Here is a 22883-nt window from a genome sequence, read left to right on the forward strand (position 1 = left end):
ACTGTGGTGTTGGAGGAGAATTCTGAGAGTGCCTTGGACTGCAAGAAGATCAAACCAGTCCATCCTCCAGGAAATCAAGCCAGACTGCTCACTTGAGGGAATGATATTAAAGGCAAAACTGAAATACTTTGGCCACATAATGAGAAGACAGGACACCCTGGAGAAGATGCTGATGCTAGGGAAAGTGGAGGGCAAAAGGAAGAGGGGCCGACCAAGGGCAAGGTGGATGGATGATATTCTAGAGGTGATGGACTCATCCCTGGGGGAGCTGGGGGTGTTGACGACCGACAGGAAGCTCTGGTGTGGGCTGGTCCATGAAGTCACGAAGAGTCGGAAGCGACTGAACAAATAAACACACACACACAGAGTAAAATGCATTGTAAAGATGGCGGGGGGTGGCTAAAGCCAGGAATGGGCTACAGATATAATTGGAGTTCCCACCAAACCCTATCAGCATCTGCAAAAGATGCTGGGAACCACAGTCGAAAATCTCTGGGAACTACATGCTGCCCATCTGAGTCATTATTTCATTTAATGCATGGCTCTATCACCAGTAAATCCAGGTTACATGGGCCCCCAGAATCTTGGATATGGCCCCAAAGCCTCTCTGAAATAACTATTATATTGTAACCTCTAATGTGAAAGAAGGGGATAATGATTACATATAGTGGAAGTAATCACCTTGCCTTTCTTTAAGAAAATGAACTCAATTTTAAGTACATTTACTTTTTTTCCTTACTCTAAGTATACAGTATCTTTGTCCTCTCTCCATGCACTTTTTACAGTCAAGGGCTACCAAATCTGGGCTGACCACCAATAGAAAGCTAGAGTTAAAGTTTTCTGTATCTCTCTACTACCATATAATGATTCTCAGGAGTAGCCCCAGTGTAGTCCCTTAATATGTCTTCCAAAAGCCAAGTGCAGACTGAAAAAGACTGTATATTTAATAAATGCTATGGAGTTGTCTTCACATAACACACATACCCATGTTAATTAAAGACCTAGCAGCTCCATTTGTACAACATCTGAGGCTCTCCTAGTGTTAACCCTAGTTTTTAATTTTGGTGGCTCAGCATTTTGTGCAAAACCACACTTGGTTGGTTTAGTTTGTGGTTCAATGGATTGTGCAAATCCAGAAAAGAAATCAATTCCATTATCAGTTAAGCACATCTTGGAAGATACAGTGAAAAGCTACTTTGAGTTTTCTCATGGAGGTCAAATGTGTCCATAGAAGCCCTGAGATGCATGGTTGGCGAGAGGCCACCTTCTAAGAAGCAATGGATTCAAGCTGACTTTACCCCTTGAAATTGTCTTGGGGCAGGGTTCGTCTGGAAGTTTCTTATTGTTACATTCATAGGCAGCTTGCCTACCGATCTACTTCACCTAAAATATATAACATTCTGGAAAGAGAGTTAGGCTGAATTTTAACTCTTCCCATCACAGATGTACCACACAAAAAGCTTTCCAAAATGAGTAGAATTCTGCAGTTTTCCTTTCCTATCTTTTACCTGCAGACATCCACCCACTCCTAACTGTGCTGTTTCCAGAATAAGAAAATGGGCATCCCAATGCCATGATTTAAACTCTACATATGATGTTGCTAATCCCCAGCCATCCCCTTCCACCAGGTGACGCCTGGTCCCTCACCAGTAAGCACACTTCCAACTGTAGATTGACTATAAATACATTCTGTGTAAGAGATTATGAATACTCAATGAGTCAAGGAGCTACAGCCAGCATTATCTCATTTTCTTATTTACTGCTCTATTTCATGGCCAAAAGTACAAGGGCCCAATAGGAGCTTATCCCAAAAGTTTGCTTCTGAAATGCTCATGCATGTAAAACTAATTCACAACAGAAGTGGACAGGAGAATAAATCAGTGGATATAAGCCTCCAGACCCATCAGAAAGAGACAGAAAGTGAGTTAACAATGATAGACCTGGAGTCCACTATTAAAGAGTGCCCCAATGACATCACATGTGTCATGTGCCATTGTCTGATGCAACTGATGCAAATTACACATGCATGATGGCATCAAGCTGCATGTGATGTCACACACTCACACCCACCCACATGCACCACCCTCTCTCAAAGATTTCCCCAGTAAGACTGTGACACAAAATTCAAGTTGAGACTGGTTGGTGAGCAGAGCAACCCAGATCACTGAAGTGAGATGGCTGAACGTATCTGGCATCCTGAGCCTGCAACCTTTTCAACATTTTTTTTCAATACAGCAAGCCCCCAGTTTAAGAACAAGTTCCTTCCTAAGTTTGTCCTTAAGTCGAATTTGTATGTTACGTTACTGAAATGTTTATCTTAGTATACAGTATATGTTTTACCATTCTATGCATATAAAACACTTAAGAAACACTTCCAGATATACTAAAACATCTTAAGCATAATAATACACAAAGTAGTATGGTGTACTTAACTCAGATTTTTAACATCATAGTCTTATATGGCAGTCCATTCCTAACAAGGAGTCATCTGTAAACGGGGACATTCTTAAACCAGGGACCTGCTGTAGAGGAAATCAGATCCAGCATGTGCCTGGGAGCTGCCTGGTGCAAACTGAACAAGTTCCTAGGCCCAGAAAGAGCGTTTCTTACCCAGGATTCACCTATGTCTATCTTCATGAGGACTTTTAGCCTCTATCCTCTGGCTTGTTCCAATTCATGAATGATCTTAGGTTTGATCTTAGAAATGGAATATGATTCCCTGCTTTTGACCCTGGTCGCCTGCAGCTCAGGCCCAACTTCAAGAGATCCTTAAGTGTTCTGTAAGCTGTCTCTTGATGTTTTACACCAAATAAATTAATGAAGAAATAAAAATGCATTGTCTTCAAAATACTGCTAGTCTCCAAAAGCAAATGATGCCTCTGGTAGAAAACGATAACTATAGATCAGAAAGTCCTCACCTCTCAGTTTGAAATGGGGGGGGAAAAGCATAAATAATCTGCTTAACATGACAGTCAATTTTAGATATTCTTTTATTACACTTTATGGTCTACGAAGTGCCTTTCCTTACATGCCTTCCAGTGAATGCTATGTAATTCCTGCACGGATGATAGATTTCCCTTTAGAAAAAATAGCGAAGGTCTTAACTTTTTAATACAAATCATTCCCCAGGAATGCTTAGCCACAGTTCAAGCTACTTAATTCAAAGAGTTATGTCGTTCATTTTAAGAAACTTTCAATGATATTAATCACACCCAGCTATTTTTATTATTCCTGTCTAACAATGCTAATCTAGCATGACTAGACTCTTTAACCAGCATATTAAATGCTTTCTTTCCCTACAGTGGGATTTAGTGGGAAAAAATAAGATTTTAAAACTATATATATATATATATAATCTGTTTACATGTCTGCACCACATTTACTAAAGATTAAACAAAAGGGTTTCATGATTAAATAGCCCTTAAGTATCCGACTGTCACTGTTCCCATTTTGATCTTCCAGAAGGCAATACTGGCACACACAAGCAGCAGGCTTGGGACACCATGTGCTTTTTTAAAATTTCACCTGCTCCCATCTCCAAAACATTATTTTCAGTCCATCTGCTAATGGTTCTGAGCTCCATTCACCTCCTTGCAGCCATCTTTCGGTGCTTCAAAATCCTAAAAGTCCTAGATCAAAGAAAGAACTTCCCAAAGTCTTGGTGCCTAGGGGTAGAGGGAAGAAGCGAGGCAAGGCAGTTCTTCACTCATTTAGATAACCCAGAGATAGGAAGCATCTGGGGTGTTATCCCTTCTAGCTGTATGAATGAGAAATGGTAAAGGTTCCAGATCTTGGAGGCAGATGGGTCAACGTACACTAGCTACCTACTGATCAAGCCAGCATTGTTGCAGGAGCTATTTGGTCCTTAAGTCAACAGAACAGAATAGCACCTATGATGGGCTAGATCAGTGTTTCTCAATCTCAGCGACTTTAAGATGTGTGGACTTCAACTCCCAGAATTCCCCAGCCAGCCAAGGTCGAGAACCACTGATATGGACTCTTGAAGTAGGATGGAATTGATGGATGGTGTTTAATTTTTTACTCCCTTTCAGCTTTAAAATCAGAGTGGTTAAAGCCTTCTCTCGCTGCTAAGGCACTGGTTTCGTGCAAGCAGCCAGGGGAGTCATTAAATAGTGGCTTTATGTGACACTTATAAAATACTATATTATTTTATAACCCAGCCATACCCTTCTTCATAGACAAGATCTCACGGCTATACACCACACTGCAAAGGTCACAGAGTTAATTAGTGCCTTCCCTTTTGCAGGTTCTGCCCCTTTTGTATCTTCTTCTGCAATGAGGTTGAAGAACCAGTGATGAATTTCACTTGTTTAGTCTGCTTCTGTACCCTATGGGAAGGATGATTAATTACTAGCTTCCTTTCGTAATTATTTCATTTCAAAATTAAATAATGCTATTTTGTTATGAATATAACAAATTAAGGCAATAGTTCATCTCACTAAATCTTCCAGCCATGCTGAACTGGAAGACAGAAAATAGAGCAGGACCTACCACTGGAAGCTGTTAATTAAAGGTACAGTACTACAACTTCAGTAGTCCTTTACAATACTGTACTAGATAAGCAAGCACTGCAGTTAAATCTGTGTAGAAGGAGAATGTAGAAAACATGTTGTATCTGGATCCCGATAAAGTCTTGGCAAATGAAAAATAGTGATTGCCCCCCAAATTAAGTGATGGCAACCAGACTTGATCTGATGTCTAGAATTTAAAAATCTCAAGGTTTGAGGATCCTGAGCTACCTAAATCCCTCTGAATGGTCTATACTGGTGTTTTTCAAACTTTTAAGTTTGAAGGCAATTTTAAGATGTGTGGACTTCAATTCCCAGAATTCCCCAGCCAGCACGCAGTCCACCTTCCCTTAAGCATTCAGAGCAGAGAAATACTAATTATGTCATGCCCCCGTGTATGGGGTTTTACAAGATTTCTACCACTACCTGGGGGAGGGGGGCAGAGAATGTCTTTATTTTTACACAATGAGTATCCCATGTGGTGTTGTCAGTTATATTGACCACCAGAAGGCATCTGGTGGGATGAAATAGGAAATTTGCCCCATGTAGGTGGAACCACCTATTTGGGATAAAAACAGTCATGCTGGTATGTATCTCCTGGTGATCAATGTAACCGTAAATCTTTCTGGAGTAATGCTAAAACAGGATGGTCTGAGATACTGAAACTAGCCATCTGATCAGTTTAGCATGCCATTCCAAGAAAAAGGGTAATGGGGACCCAGGATAGATATCAGTGACTGCCTGTCTTTGGCTTGGCCATCAGTGGCTAGTATCCAGGTTAGCGAAGAATACATTTGAAAGGCTTCTGACCTCACCTTCATCAACAAAAAAGAAATTCCCACTTGTAGCACTGCAGGCCTCCACTCCAGGATTAGACCTTAAGAACCACTCACTTCAGTACTCATTCTGACTATGATTTCTGCTGTCTGCAACCTCAGCCTAGAGATGACTTCACCCCCCAAAATGGCCCCTTCTGATGTTACATCTGCAAACCAGTAAGTCTACTTTCTTTCTGGTGACCCTGGACGGCAAAGTACCTACAATCAGTCCTTTGACTCTAGAGTCCCAGGGCCAAAAGAGAAAGCTTTTAAAATGCTCAGTCTCGTTCAGCCAATGTCAAGTGATGCAGGCTATACAGGTAGTTCTCGCTTAATGACCATAATTGGGACCAGAATTTTGGTTGCCAAGCAAAGCAGTCATTAAGCGAATCCAACCCGATTTTACAACCTTTTTTGCGGTGGTCATTAAGCAAATCACTGTGGGCGTTAAGTGAACCACATGGTCATTAAGCAAATCACGGGGTCCCACATTGTTTTTGCTTGCCAGAAGCCAGCCAGGAAGGTCAAAAATGGTGATCACATGACCACAGGATGCTGCGATGGTCATAAATGTGAACTGGTTGCCAAGCGCCCAAATTGTGATCAGGTGACTGCAGGGATGCTGCAATGGTTGAAAGTGTGAGGACCGGTCATAAGTCGTTTTTTTCAGCATCGTTGTAAGTCCAAACCATCACTAAATGAGTGGCTGTTAAGCAAGGACTGCCTGTACTTCGAAAGGTCTCCCCAGTCTTCTTGAATCTATTGTTCAAATATTCCTCAGTGCCATGCCAATGAAATCTGAGTGTATGTGTGTGAGAGAGACAAGAACACCACAATGAGAAGAGGATCTTATGGATTATCTGTAAGGCGATAGAGACATTTTGGGGATGTGCAAAAAAACCTGCCTGGTTAGATCAGCCAATCCTTCCTCCTTTTCTTCCCTGGGAACAGTACATTCATGGCAGTTATTAGCCAAGGCGCAACTGTTGCTTTTGAAATGGCAAACTTACTATTTTCCACAAAAAGAAGATTTACGCAACAGCTTTCCCAAACACCCAGCTATCTCTCTGGGCCGATGGCTGTCAACCAAGGTTCTGTGGTTTTTCCCTGTCATTGTTTTTCCAGCCTTACTCCTCAGCCCATGGTAAACGGGGTGGTACTCTGCATCTTGAAGGGAACCAGACCAAACTTGTCCACTATTCACAATTGTTCCCCCCTTAAGGATCCAGAGTGTCCCTATATCTCATTTCTGGATTAGCACAATCGTTTTCCTAACTCCTCCGCCTGCTTTGGATGCTTATGTACAAGTCTTTATGCTATTTGTAGAGGAAAAACACAAACCCTGGTGGGGCATTCATCCAATTGTTTCCTTTACCATGCCTACCATTTCCACACCCTGCATGGTATCTGTCGTCTTCTACTTTTCACACCCACCACACTAAATCTTGTCAACAGCTTTTATTGCCCTGCTCATGAACCTTGCCGTGAAGGAGACGATAAATTGCTGTCAGCTCATGAATTGTGGCCAAAAGAACTAGGACAGTTCTAATTAATCAGGAGGATTCTGCAAATAAAAAGGGAGTCCCTCGTCTACCTTTGTATTTCAAAACATCCCTCATTTCAGAAAGTCTTCATAAAGGTTTCTGAGATGGTTTTCTTGTTTTCTACCTAAGCTGGGACAGTCTGGCTCTCTGTCTTGCCGAACTACACCTCTTAGCAAATCCAACCGGTGTGGCCAACAGTGAGGGATGCTGGGAGTTGTAGTTCAACAAAACCCAGAGGGCCTCAGGTTCTCCATCCCTGCTCTTGAACATTTTGTAGTAATCTAAATGAATCATAATCCATATAGATCTCCAAGCACATACAAAAGTCCTGCTTACAGATTAAATTCTCAGGACACCTAACACCCTTATTTTGGCCCCAGGAGCAATGGGAAAAGCAGTTTCCAAGGCTCCATATGCTGTGAGACTAACTAGCACAAAGGGTGCTAGCTAAGGATGGTAGCTGACAAAGTACAAAGAAATCCTAGAAATAAACCAAGACCGCTGGAGAAAAAAACAATATTTGCTTTTCCAAGGTTTAAAATCCCTGTTTAAAGCCTCTTATATAATTTTAACTAGACCCAACATGAGAACATGTTGTCAACATCTTTCTTTTTCAATGTCACCATAGAAAACCATAAGAGAAGCGGGGGGAAAGCAAGGAACTATTTGGGAATAAAGGCTGCAGTGGCTGAAACCAGAATCAGCTGTGATATGTTCAAGCTAAGGAAGCAACTCAACGTAACTTGCATGTCCAAAGCCAGAGTCATAAAACTAAATACAGGAATTACTAGGCTACAAAATTTGAAGGGAGACTGGCCTGGAGGGGATCTGTGTAACCCAAATCAAATTTCAGCAGGGACTGGAAGATTATAGAAGGAGCAGTCAAATCTTTTGGCAGGCCATGTGTGGCCTACAGACAGCCCATTACCATTTAGCTGAAAGGGTTATGGAAAGCGGTGGCCCATCCCACTTCTACCATTTCCAATGCTCTGTTCTCAGGGGATCATTTTGCATTACTAAGAACAAGACCTATGGCCCAGAAGAGTAAAATTAACCAGGCTAGCAAATAGAAGAGAATATATATAGTTCAGGGTTGAACTGTGGAATCCTTGGTGTTCTCTGAGCTTGGTGGTTGGCTTGCAGACATTTCATTACCTGACTAGGTAACATCATCAGTGCTGGTGATTGTGGGATTTGCTCCCTGTTTATATACAGTAGCTTGCCCTGCCAGTGTTGGTGGAGGTGTGGTTTCCTCCTTGGTAGTTCCTTGATTAGGGTATTGTTTTCTGCTTGATTGTTTGTCTGGTGTTAATTTGCTTATCTGGGGATTTACCCACCATTCAAAAGAGGCATTTACACAATATTCAAAAGAGACAATAAAAAAGCTGAGAAGGAAACAAAAAGACCAGAATACATCCTTTCCAGCAGTCTCCACCCAGATAAACCCCACCCTCACCAGGACTGATGATGTTACCTAGTTGGGTAATGAAATGTCTGCAAGCAAACGGCCAAGCTCAGTGAGCACCAAGGACTCCACAAGGCTAGCAAATATCTGTATTTGTCTAAAGGACCCCAGCCTATTCTGAAAGAACCCATTGTACCCATATCCAGTTATCTACTAAGATCTAACTCTCCTCTCTTTCTTAGAAAAAAAAATCTTAAAGAGTGTCCTAAAAATGGAAACCAAATCCAATCTGAATCAAAACTTTCAAGAAAATGTGGCTCCAACAGACTTTTGAGTGCACTGCAGGCAGAACCACACAGTTGTCAGCAGCTCCTTTTACCATTTCTGACAATTTCCAACATTTATCATCAGTCAGTGTCCTAGGATTCCATTTCGAGGTGGGTATTTTTTTTAAGAATTAGAAGTGATGGTGGCAGAGGTGGCTCCTGCAAGTGCAACGGATGACAGCAAAGAGCATTTATGAAAGCAGCAATCAGAAGATGGCTAACTGTTGATGGCCAACTAGCATATGGTGGTCTGCCTTCAGTGGAATGCTGCTCCTTCTCAACTTGTGTTTGATGCAGGGGGAGGGAGCAAAGGGAACAAGAAAAAGAAAACAAAATCAGAATTTCCATCATGCAACTGTATGTGTGTATCTATATCTACTGTACATCTCCAGCTCTCTGCTGTCTTGACACCATGGCACCTAGAAATACACTTAGGAAGAGTTTTATGAGAAGGACAAAGCCCATCCATCTGTTGTCAAAGCGTAAGTACTGCCTTGGGCACCCACCACTGGGTGCTCACTTAACACAGCAGCCCTCCCTAGCGGAAATACCTTCTGCCAATGACTGCTGTGTCCCAGCTGTTCCCTCCACCCCCACTTCTTAGCTGGAGAGGAGGAGGAGGAATCCCCAGAGATGGATTTCCTATTCACACACAACAATAAAACAGGAGGTTTGCTTAGGAATCAAGTGATTCATTAATGCCAAAAAAAAGTACTTGCCACTATTTCCCCTTTAAGCATGGCATATGCATCGCTACACTCAAAATCCCCACCAGGACACACTGAAGAAGATAACAAGGCCACAAACAGACCAAAGTTTCATTGGACAATGTGTTCATTCACAAGTCTGTTCTGCCCTGTTTCTGCATCCATCTGTCATTTTTTTAAAAAATGAACAATCACACTCCTGGGAATGCAATCAGGATGGTTTGCTTTAAAAACATGCACACTGATGGGGTGGGGGTGGGGGGTAAGAAAAGCAGTCCAAAATAAAACCATAAGAATGGTTGTGGCTGAGAAGATACAGACCGCAACGGGAAAAAGATTGTGTGCTGAGTCTATTATTGGATCTTTTCTTTGGGAGAGCTTTTTTTTTTTAACACTGGAGTCTGTTATGCATGCCTTAATTTATTCAACCTTCTCAGAGCATATGGGACTGAGCAGATTAAAACCTCAAAAGCAAAATAATGACATTGCTGCCAAGTGAATCACTTGAGGTACATCATCCATCATTCAGGAGTGACTTCTGAAATGGGATTAATGACATTTCCAGTAAAGAAGACTTTTTTCCCCAGGATACTTATACTTACTGAGTCTGAAAAAAGCTCAACTGTGTGATGAAACACACATCAAAATCATCACCATGAGTATTTCAAAGTCTGCATTTGTTTCATTGGCCAGTAATAGCCAGAGGTAGAAGTACATCTTTGGTAAATTAGCATTTTTTCAGGTTTCTCATATCCCACTTCCTTCCATACATTCCTAAGACTGATAATGGAAATCTATTTCTCTCTTCATTTGCTTTCCTGAACTAAATCTTTAATATGAAGAATAAGATTACAACTTCTGTTTGCAATTCTATTGGTGAGTGTGTATAATAATCTCTCTTGTGGATTTATTCACTAGACAGATCATTTCACTCTGGCTTAAAGACAGACTCATAAAGATATTCAACAGACCACCTGCATCACAACTATCTCCCGAAAATGTTATAAACATCACCACCACCCCAGATTTGGCCATGTACATCTAGCTGAAATCTCATGAAACGTTAATGATCTTCACAAGATTTTAGGCAATGGAAAGAGAATCCTAGGGTCCTAGGTCAAGATGCAAGATTGCACAATGGTGCCCTGGACACAAAAGAATATGCTGTGTACAAAGATCTAATACAAGAATTCAGTTTGATCAAATCTCTGAATCAGATAAGTTCAACTGATTTGATCATTTCGTCTGATCTGAAGACCACACCTGCAGTTTTTCCAAATGAAATCAACTTCTGAATCAACATTTGTGACAATTTAATCACAAATCTGAGTTGGATTTTATCTATTTCATTCACCAAATCATGTTCTTTAGGAATGATAGATCGCACCACATTAAATTCAGACTTTGGGCATAATTCCCTGATTCAAAAATATGCTGGTCTTTGACCATAATAAAGATTTGAGAGCATTGAGTAGAAGACAGTGAAACGTGACATTTCCTTTTAGAAACAGGAAGAGTAGATGCATTTAATTCACTTGATTAATATATACTGCTATTATATATAACTCAGTTTTGGAATTTTAAAATCCTAAATTTTGCAGGTGACTTAATTATTAGGTCGAGTTACTTTAATATGCTTTTCTTTTGTAACATTCTGAATCTCAAACAAAGATGTCACTAGAACATTTTCTTTGTTCATGAAGAAGTAAGTATGATGTCTACTCAACCTTTGATTCACTCTCCCCTTGAATAATTTAAAGGAAGATCTCACATACATTTCAACAAGCTGATGGAAACAGGTAAGCGGTCTTAATCCTACTGCTTAGTCACAAATCCAGATGAAACTGAAGGCCAACACTGAGCACTTCACAAAGGGTTGGAGGTTTCATTCCTCCAGCTTCCCAATAAATAAATAATAAAATAAAGGTTTATTGTTTTTTTTCCATTCTCCTTCCTCCCCACAAAAAAGGCCTACATGCATCTGAATAATGTTTTTAAAAAATCATTATTACTGCCAACAAAAATACTTCGTTGTCACTGATGCTGTTTTATGGTCCTGCCAAAATCAAAATGATTTGGGTCAAACAGAAGTCAAATAATTGTGCCATAACAATGCAGAAAACTGTCTGCATAGGAGAGAGGAGGTAGGGAAAGAGGATTCAGGGACATATAATCTCTGAAGGGGGTGGGGGGTTCCAGGAATTCAGCATAACTTGTACATTTGCTTTCTGTCAACTTTCCTTTTACAGCTACTAAGCCAATGGCTAATGTCTCAGCTTGTAGCAGCAAATTTCCCCAAGTTCCACATGATAGACAGTTTAGGTCTGTTTTACCTTCATTATCACCTCCTCGACCATTGCACAGTGAGGATGCCTGGAATTTTGCCAATGATGCTGGGCAAGGTGAAAAGGTGAGTTGTGATTGGCCACCACCACAAGTGGCGGTGGCCAATCACAAATCACCTCTTCATGGGAGAGGCAACTAGCAAAGTCACTCCTGTGCTTGATCTGCCCACCCAGCATGCTTCTTATGGTCCCAGCTGTGAACCCCCACACAGCTAGACAAGGTCAAGGAAGAAAGTTTTCAGTAGCATCTTTAATGATAGTTGGGAATAAACACAGAATCTCAGAAAATATAATAGGCATGTCCCATGCTCACTTAGAGGGAATTATTTCAGGCGGAGGCCCTTTAAATGCTTTGAAATGTTTCTTCCCAGGTTTCATGACACCTTGGCAAAGCTGCCATTGCTAAGAAAAGCTGTCAACTGACTCCTATCTGGTATCACTTGATTACACCTGTGTTCTTCCCTTCCTTTCCCAGCCCCCCATCTCCCCAATCACCTTAATTTTATCCTTTCTCCTAGGCAAGAAGACGCATCACCAAATGAAACCCACAGCTGTAGCCACCCACCATTTTTATCTTCCAAGGTGCATGTGATGTGGAGCTCAAACACATTCTCAGTAATGAACAAGATGCTGGAGGGAATACTTAATATCGAGTTGCCTGTTTAATGCTTTTGTTGTTGTGTTGAAAAACAGTTACATGGATTCAAGAGCTGGGCTGATGTCAAGGGAAGTGCCCGTGATGGCACTGGTGCCCACAGGCACCAGATTGGGGATCTAAGGTGGAAAATGTAGCACAAGCAATTTGTGACACAGCAGTTTAAACTAACAAGAGCTGCAGAGTTGACCTCGCTTCTGGGGGGGTTAAAGAGAACAATTCAATCAGCACAGTGCGAGGGAGAAGCTGCATGTCACTAGTCTCTTCCTTTGACAACTTTGAAATGATTTAAATTGATACGAGAGGCCACCATAAGATCATGCCTGAGGTCATGCTTCATTTCTAGTGCTCCCGATTGAATGAACAGGAGAGAATTTTGCAATGACTATCAGCAAAACGTGTCTGACAATAGAATTGCTTAAGGCTGGAAATGGCAAAATCGTCCCACCGAGAAGTCCAGGAAGCTCTTCGCTTGCTAAACTCAGACTGCACTGCTACAACGGAGAGAGGAGAACAACACATCTCACTCAAGCTGGATTCCAAGGAATTCTCCAACACATGCAATTGGTTGCCAACATCTTCTCTAGCACTGCTGTTCTTTTTTCTGCCTCCATTACAAAGCTGTCATCGTCCAAAGGCATTATAAAAAGAGAGAGAATTGCCTCAAATTACAAACATATAATCTGAATTACAGCATCACCCCAAGAACCAGCAGCATCATGAATAGTAACGATAGTCTTGAGATTAGGATTGCATTATACAACCACTCTGGCCTCAGGATTGCTGAGTTGCTCACACTCATGCAATTCACAGGGAGGTGGAAGAATCTTTGTGAAGTTACATACTGGTCTCTGAAGCAAGAGAAAGAGCTTTGAAAGACTTTGCTTCCAACTACGGCTTATTTCTAAACAGGGAAGTCTGCCCTGAGGAATTCTCCTCAAGCTTGCTCAGACTATGGAGCTACTTCTGAATAAGCTTGTTTTTTTTTTTGGTCTATGAGTGTAAATTTTTAATAAATAAAATAAGCCATTACTGTGCTCCAAAGGGACTTCTCCCTGTAATCTTGAATTCTGCATCTTTTAGCTTCCTGACAACAATGTTCTCAAGACAGTCGGAGATGCTCCTTGAAGAATCTGGATGAGACTGTGATTAAAGAATTTCTTGGTGGTGGTTATAGTGAAGGTGTGATGTCAGGAGTGTTCTTGGCTGCTTTCATGTTATTTATGTTGTTTCTAATTTTGGTTGTTTTTCTTTTTTTACTCAGTTTCTATTCTAATTTAACTGTTAGCTGCCCAGAGTCATATATATGAGATGGGTAAAGGAAGGAAGGAAGGAAGGAAGGAAGGAAGGAAGGAAGGAAGGAAGGAAGGAAGGAAGGAAGGAAGGAAGGAAGGAAGGAAGGAAGGAAGGAAGGAAGGAAGGAAGGAAGGGGCTGAGCTGAGCTCTGGGGAAAGGATTCCAGCCCAGGCAACATGCTATGGTCTGTGGAATCTGCTGGCTATCCATGCCAAAATCCCATAGGATCTACTATGTCTTCTTCTGAAGAAGAAGAAGAATCCTTCTCCTGAGCAGCCATGAAACCACAAAGCACAAGCACTCAGGATTTCCTGGGAAGAAAGAATAACGATAAAGCCAATGTAATAACAGTGTAGGTGCATTTTTAATAGAGGATGATGATTCCAAGCCAGGCTAGAACAGAAGCCAAAAATCTGATGGATAGGGTAGCTGTGCCAGGTGTGAAAGATCGATATAAAGACAAGGTACCCAGGCCAACAATCCCATAAAAATAGCAGTCTACAAAAGCATAATATCTCAAAAGGAGTAAGGAAGAGGCAGCAAGCTGCCAAGTTAATTAAGTATGCCAAATTCCAACTCCTGATTACTGTCCCCTATTTAATGGCTCGTTGCTTTGAGAAGCCAAACCAATTTCCTCATTCATTTTCATTGGGGTCATTCCAGTAATGACGTGGGTATAAAACGGAGGTAACCTGCTGACTGTGATTTAGAAAACATCAATACATTTAACTGCTGTGTATTTTGGAGATGGGCCAGCCCCAGGATTTAGGTTCCCCTTTAGTCTGCACTCATGGTGCAACGCTTGTTTGTTCATATGCCCCTGCTTGACCCAGTCGGTGGACGCGTCTGAATAGACATATTCACTAAGGCTCCAGCAAATCACATTTAGCCCAAATGAGACCCAGTCACATATAGGATTACTCTGACTCCACTCTGACATTGTGGGGACACCTAAGCCCCATTAATTGTCCTGTTTTTGCCTATCTAGACCTCCAAGAAAAAGAGCTGGTATGAAAGATTGGCAAAAAAGCAAGCCTTTCCTTTATAGAATGTACTCTCAAGGCCTGACTGCACAAAATAAACTGCCCACACCCATTGTAAGGAAGGGGTGGGGATGACAGGACGCATGCCACTTCCCTTCTGGCAGAAGGGCTCATGGGACATGAAGCAGTTTCCTAGAGAAAGAAAATATATTTTTAAAATGGCCCTTTTTGACCTAGTTAATGAGATTATGTGTTGCCAGAAAAACTAGTAAAGAGATCTGACTAGGTTAATGGCTAAATGAGTGAGTGTAATGGGCTGTGAGAATGACCTTGGGAGACAGGAGGAAGAGCCACAGCCCAGACAGTGGTCTGGTAAATCTGAGTCCAAAGGAGGGAGGGAGGTGGAGAAAGCATCTCAGAAGGGACCTCCCTAGTTTTCTGGAAAGTAAAGTCTGGGGAGGTGGGAAGTGCTTTCAGACTCGCAAGATTCTGTTACTGTAACCTTACAATAAAGCTAGTGTTAGTACTCATGGTTTGTGCTTCTTGTCTGGACTACCTCAAAGAGCTGACAGTAAGCTATGTTTTTATCAGCCTCCCAATCAACGTACTCTAGGCCAGTGTTTCTCAACCTCAGCAACTTTAAGATGTGTGGACTTCAACTCCCAGAATCCCCCAGCCAGCAAGCTCTTAAGAAAATCAACACCAAATGGCCATTAATCAGTAGTTTTTTTTCATCATTACCTGTTTTGCATACAATAACAGCAGTGTAGGGAATTGACCAAAGGAGGTAGCATTACTGAACATCATTTCTCAAAAAAAAAAAAATCACCTTGTAACATTCTTAAATAAAACATTTGCCTTTTCTGTTGACCTGTCCTGGTCTCCTGGTGATAAAAATGATGGTATCAAAAGAAAAAAAACCTAGATCTTAGGGAAATAAGATGGTATACTGTAGATGCACAACAGAGAATGACAAATGCACATTATTCAGAAGTATTTGGGGGGTGTCAGTGGATCATTAGACTGGGGAGGAACCTTGTGAGGGGAGAGTGGGAGAAAGGGAACATTTATAAAAGGATGTGCTGATACAGCTGTAAGATAATGGTGTGAATTCAGCTGTTATCTAGTAAATTTTACAAGAAATTGTATCTATACCTAACAAACTAGGTCAGGTATCTAGGAGAAAAGCATGCAAGGTGCTTTATTTTCTTTGAGGATTCCTTGATAATTTCATAAAACTGCATAACTGAGCATTTTCCACCTCTGGGCTAAGTGCTTTTTAAAATTGCAGAAACCGCAGAAGGAAAACAATAGCTAATAACAGGAGCCAGATATCCCTAATGAAAACCGGTCAATTGAGGGCTGTTTGACTGTTATCTTCTGCCTTTACAATCTCATTAACACTGAGGATTGGGGGACTGCAATGTTTCATCTGGGGAAGACCTTGCTAAAGCAGAAGGTCTCAAAGTTTGGGGAAGAAGTAAGCCAATCCATTCCCCTACTGTCAAAAGCACGACACATTTCTCTTGTTTGATTGTCTGAAGAAGATATAATCAATTGAAATATATGCCCAAGGTTGTTGATTGGAAAAGATATTCAAATGTTGTGATCTCGCTTATCTACAAAGATCAGTCATGGTATTCCCTGTGACACTATGGAAGCAAAAGTTGGACTTTGAAGAAGCAAGATAGCAAGAGTACTGATGTTTTTGAACTTTGGTGTTCGAGAAGTCTTTTGACAATACCATGGACAGCCAAGAAAACAAACAAATGGATCATCAAACAAATCAATCCACAGTTCTCACTTGAGGCACAAATGACCAGGCTCAAATTAGCATATATTGGACACATTATATGAAGACCCAACTCTCTGGAAAAGGCTCTAATGCTGGGAAAGGTGGGAGGAAGGAGAAGAGAACGACCAGCAGCAAGATGGATGATGGAGCCAGCTACAGTGGAGATAAGTGCACCGTTGGGGAACCTGAAAGACCAGGTTAGGGATAGGTTGTCATGGAGAAAATCTATCTATGTGGTTGCTAGGAGTAAAAAACAACTTGATAGCACATAATCAATCAATCAAAGGTTGTTGAGGGATCAGATCAAAAGCTTCAAATACAAAGCATTGGCATATCATTCATTGCCCTCATCAGTAATTAGAACAACACTACAGAACATCCCCCCACCCCATTCAGCTAGAATATCCTGTAGGATATGGCCAATTCAAGACCTGGAGATACACAAAAATGATCTGCATCCTGTCATAGATAGTTCTGCTTCTGGACTTTTTCTGGCCTAAGATCAAGAAACCTAGGAAATGGATGAGAGCAACTCTGTGGGGAATGGAATCAATATCTCTGCTTCTCAGATAACATTTTGACCTAGCTGAGGAGTCAATCTACTGGAAAGATTCTGTTGGCAAGACCACAAAAGTGTTAATGTAATGTGCTTAATTGGGTCAAGGGTGAGGTATACGTCCTCTGAAAACCATAACCATCAGCAGTGGGGTTAAAGAGGATTTAGCTCAAAATTTCCCTCAGGTTGTTTTGGGTTAAACTACCCACCCTCAGCAAAATTCAGTCAACCAGTGGTCAGTTTCAAAATCTTGCCTAGTCAGTCCTTCAGAAACAAACGTTGGAGATATAGAACAGCTGTGGGAAGTACTGTATACAGCGGCTAAAAAAAAGGAAGTTTCACCATTATTAAACTTGCTGCCCGAGCCTGCCAGCTCAGAGCACACATCCGAAATACTAAGTAACTGAGCATTCAGCTCAAACCTACTGCTGTCTGGGAAAGAGACCAGTGATATAAAGAAACTTGCCAGTACTCTCCTGGTCCAGGTGCTCATGGGATACTGGAAAGGACTGGTTGAAGGAAACTGGGATTGACTCCCCTCAAAGGGCCTGGCTTTTGATCCAGTTTCTGTGATTATGTTACTGGGATTATATGCTACCAGGCTGACTTGTAAGGAAAGGTTTTTCAGGCAGACAAAGTTAAGTTTACTGAAAGAACAGGGTTTAAAAACAATGTTGAGAGAGTGTCATGTTCGCCGTTTCAATGTCTTTGATACATCGTAATGTTTCGCATGTCATTAGCTGGATGCGTGTTTCATCTTTCACGGGAGGATGGGAGGATTTATCTATTGGCTCTGCTTTTGGAATGTGTTTGGGTTATCTGTTGTGTTCAAGGTTACTTTCCCAGGCTAGCAGTTCTGACGGTTGCCAGCACCTGGGACGGGCGGGGCTGCTGGCAGGTACGTTTGCACCGAGGGTTTTAAGTTTGTATTTGGCGCGCTTTTGCTCATTCTCAGCTTTCTCTGTATTTGTCCTAAGTTCCCTAATAAATCAGATTTCATTTAGCAACCTCTTGTGAGTCTGAGTATTTGGGTTGGGCAATCATTACAGAGAGCGTGTCTACAGTGACCATGGCTTCGCATGTGCTTGGTCCTGAAATCGAAACCGCTATTAACTAAGGCAGCTCTCCATGGTGCTGAACTGGCTTTCAAGAACATCCCGATACCATCGTCTCTGGTCTGAACTGCCACCGGCTTAGATACTGGAAGCTCTGACGAAGGACTTTTGCTTTACTTCTGTCAGCTGTCAAGAAGGAAATGATACCATGCAAAAAGGCAGAATAGATTATACAAAACGGGAGACACCAGATACTTGTGTTTATTCTGCATAGCTCAGGTTATATAACTCCATTTCTACATTCAACATCTCAACTATGTCGGTATAGCGTTTCGATTAAAAAAAACCACCTTTATGTGACCTGCATATACGCTTGGTCTGAGTCTGCCAAAAACTGTGCCTAACATCATTGTGTGTATTTAAAAAAAACTACAAGCAGTGCAATGCTAATAAAAATAAATAAGTTGGGAGAAAGTATTACAGGTAGTCTCCCTTTAGAGACTGCCTTGTTTAACAACCGTTCTCAGTTACAACAGTGATGAAAAAGTAACTTTACAACCAATCCTCACAGCTACAACTTTGCAGGTCTATAAAGCAAAGGAAAGCTGAAGTAAGGTCATAAGCACAGTCACAGTTTCACTTAGCGACCACTTCACTTAACAACTGAGTTACCAGTCTCAATTGTGGTCACTAAACAAGGACTACCTCTATAGAAGAAACAAAACAAATGTCCACCCATTCCCCTTTTTCTCTGATCCCTTCTTTTCTCCATCTGGCAAACAAAATGGGGGGAAATTTTTTACTCTTCCTCTTACAAGCACAAACTCTAAAGTGCCACCTCAGCTATTTTGAATGGCAGCTGTCAATTCAGAAAAAAAAAGTTAATTAGAAATAAGATGACAGGAAAACACTGAATTAATGCAATGGCAATGGTGAAGAAATTATTAAGGCACACCGCCCTGAAGGAAACCATTCTACGTCTTAACAGATTACTGCTGGTCAGGGAGAATGTTTTTGTAATGATCGTATTATAGAAAACATATTAACATTTGTAAAAAAACAATGCAGAACTGCATAAAATGGCAACTAATCTCAAATCTCTGTTTGCACCATTTTGTCCATTTATTGCTTAAATCATGTGCAGGCAACCTGAAATCCTAAGACACGTGAAATCGCCTTTTTGGACTCTTCTCTTCAAAAAGAATCTTCTCTAAACACAATTGCCCAAAATGGGTAGTCTTCTCTTCCTCCATTATGAGACAGGAATTACACCATTCTGAGTCATCAAAAGCTCTGGAAATAGTTTTAACATGGTAAGAATCAAAATTCTCCACCACAAGCACAAACTACGAAGTCACCCATTTTCTGTGGCCCTCAACCTCCAGGTCCTAACACACCTTATTCTAAATAACTTTCTTGTCAGAACAGAACTAATTTTTCAGGTGAGCAAAATGTTAACAGTAAGTAGCTAAGGGAAACAAAATGGCCAAGCGTGAAAGAACTTCTGGGGAGTCTACTATCAGTGGTGTTAGAGTTAGTTTTCACACCACTAATTTTAAAAAAAAAAGAAAAAAGGTAAGAACAATCTGTTGCAAAGCAGTGGACAGATGGAAACAGGCCAGCCCACTCAGAAGAGGGGGTCAAGCTAACCTTTATGTAGTGTGGGAAGAAAACGAAACACCAGAGAGTTTTATTCTAGTATCTATAAATAGGGCTAGTTCTTGATTAACTGCAGTTACTAAGATTCTTTTGGCTTCCTAACCTTGATCAACAAAGATTGGTTATTCTGAGCTCTAAGATTTTCTTGTGAGCTTATTTAAACAGCTCCAGTCTGTTCAAGTGAGTTAAGGCTGAAAGTGGTAAGTGAAGGTCCAAGGTCAATAAGAACCAAAAGCAAGTTAACTGAAGATTCTGGATTACAACTCTCAGCATCCTTCACCGTGCTGACTGGACCGTGCTGGCGGTCTAATACAATTTATCTGGAGAATACTAGGTTAGAGAAAGCTGCTTTAGTGGATCTTCTACTCTACAAATAAAAACTTACTGTTTTCTGAGTTGCACATTTGGATGAGTGTCTTCATTTACTATTGGGCCGGACATTTTGCTTCTAAACTTTCTGAAACTTTTTCATTTACTATCTTTAAGGCATGACCTTTCATTCAGGAATTTTAAATTTAAGCCTCACAGCTTGGGTGAGACAACACCCTAGCCACATACTGCCATGTTTCTAGCAGTACAATTATCTGTCCCCAATAATTGTTAACCCAGCATTTCTCTGCATTTCCTATTATATCATCCATCTCATCAGTTGCACCTGGAAGGTCAGCTGTAATGAGATATGAATTTGTTGCTTGTTTGTTTGTTTACCAAAGAAAACAAAACAAAGCCAGACAAAACAGAACCCCCCCCCTGCCAGCAGTCTCATTTACAGCAGCTAATTAAAACACTGATGAGAAAAGCTTTTTATTAACAGAACTGATACATACGTTGCGGAAGGGGGAAGCATAGAAAGATGCTTTCTTGCCTTAAATTTGTTTACCTAGCTGGTAAATATTTTAGAAGCACTGTATATTCCACTTACATATGAATCATAGAAAAGCATTAAGATAGCAGAAAGGGAGGTTTCGTAATGCAATTTTGCACGCTGCTTCTAGTCTGTAGTTTTGTCTTTAGCACAGAACCCTACAACTGAAGTAACTTTTTTGGACCAGCCAACCTCAAAGGGCTGACTTTTTTTTTTTTTTGCCCACCTCAAAGGGCTGCATTTCTTTCATTCTGAGCAATTGAGTTGACTTAGCACCCAGTGGCATTCTTGGAAATAATACTGGGACCAGGAGTTTGGCTTATAATAATGCTGTGCAGAAAAACCATCTTGTACTTTTGGTCCTACTACTTTCCATTCAATCTGAAGAAAGAGAGTGTGCTTTTAAAATTTCCTTCAAGGGAGAAGAGAATTTGGGTGAAATCCTCAAAGACAGAGTGTGGTGTTTGGGGATTTATTTTTTCCAGCAACTTTTTCCAGCTAAGGGGTGTGGAAGAATGGGTGGGTGGTCTCTTTCATTGTACTATATTTTTTCACAGGTCTGTGACTTCCTTGTCCTCCCTTACATCAGATAAATCCCGTGGGAAGCCATCTCCATGGGAAGGAGTTGGAATTGGGCTTTTACTTTCTGGAAAGTCCAAGCAGTCCAGGCATTCTTTGGAGTGATGAAAAACTGTAAAAGGAATGGAGACCACCCACCGTCACCCTCCACCACCCCCAAGAAGAAAGCAGACCAAGAGGAATTCCAGGGAAATTCTCAAGCATCCTGAGAATGAAGTAGAAATGCACCAGGTACAGTATAAGCCCCTCATCTCTAACAAAAAAGCAAGCACAAAACACCACTAAGAGGAGGTTCAAAGAAATTCTCAAGCTCCCTGAGAAGCCATCTTATAAATGGAAACCTCTTTCAATGGGGAAGGAAAATTTTAAGAAAGTGCAAGGCAGATTCTGGTATAGTATTAATCAGTAGTATGCCATCATTCCATTTAACTTTCATTTGAATTAAACAAATACTAAAAACAAAAACAAAAAGTAGAAATCTTGACAGGCAGCAAGTTAAGGCTTGCCTATCCTCAGCTTAGGCAACAGGTCCTGAATTACAAAGGTTGTGGGATTACTCTTATGAATGAGTCACACCTTCTGACTGAGGAGCTGTCTAGGACAAAACAATGAATCACTTAAAAATTATCAGTCAAGCTGGATGACCAGGATTTGTATACTACTACTGTGCTTGATGAAGAGTCAGCCCTCCCAGGTAAACCGAACAGGAAACACAACCAGATGAGCTAATTCTACTTTATTGTAGGGCTACATTTACAGAATCTTGCAAGTCTGAAAGCGCAAATCTCCCACCGTCGCTTTTAACAGCCTGATCAATTAGGGCAGATCCTTCCTAAGTTTCTTTCTCTTCCTGTTAAGCAGCTGCAGGCTCCTGCCCCTTTTATCTGACCATTCCCTGGGCAGCATCTCTTCCCCTTGTCCCTCAAGGTCATTCCCACATACCATTACACTAAGAAAGACTATACTACTGAGCACAGATGAGCAATCTTTATTAAAGTAATTAGAATGCACTGATATTGCAGATTCTTCAAAGTCAAAGAAGGAAAACAAAAAAGAAATTTACAGAATTGCAGCTCAGTTGTGGCCCTTCCAGAAGGAAGTTCAGGTTTGCATAGAGTTCTGAATCTCACAGGAAGTCCTTTTATTGTGAAACATTGACTGGGGTCAAAGATTATGCATATAGGACCATGGGATCATTGGTCTTGGAAAGCCAACTCATCTCATCTCCTGTGGGAGCCAGGATTTGCAGAAGGAAAGTGGGGAGGCATTTTACCAAAAGTAGAGATTTAATTTATTATTATGCATATGCGCATATGTGGAAGGCAAATGGTTGTTTATCTCTATTTGCCAAATGGCGCTACTGGGAGAGGAAAAAGCAGAAATAGCCAGAAACAGTTGGCTTCCACAAACTGCCTCCTCAATTTTGGCAAAAGACTTGCACAATAGTATAGGGAATCGCATAAACAAGATTCTAATACCAATGCTTAAATTTCATTTTTTTACTTCAGGGCCTGTCTCTCCCATACTGAGTCTTCAGAATGATTTCTGAAGCTCCTTCAGTGATATTCCTGAGCTAAGAGTACCTGTTCTGCCCCTCAGTCCCAAGAGAAAATAAAAAGTCCAGCAGGAAAAGTCCACACTATTTTCCCAAATTTGCCATCGAACACTGTCACGGGCATTCCAGAAGTCAGAATGCTGCCATTCCTAAGCAAAACTTTATGATTTGGGGGAACTATCTTGGCCCTGTCGTTGATCTATTTATAGAT

This window comes from Candoia aspera, chromosome 12 (genome assembly GCF_035149785.1).
Source record: "Candoia aspera isolate rCanAsp1 chromosome 12, rCanAsp1.hap2, whole genome shotgun sequence".
In the NCBI taxonomy this organism is placed as follows: Eukaryota; Metazoa; Chordata; class Lepidosauria; order Squamata; family Boidae; genus Candoia; species Candoia aspera.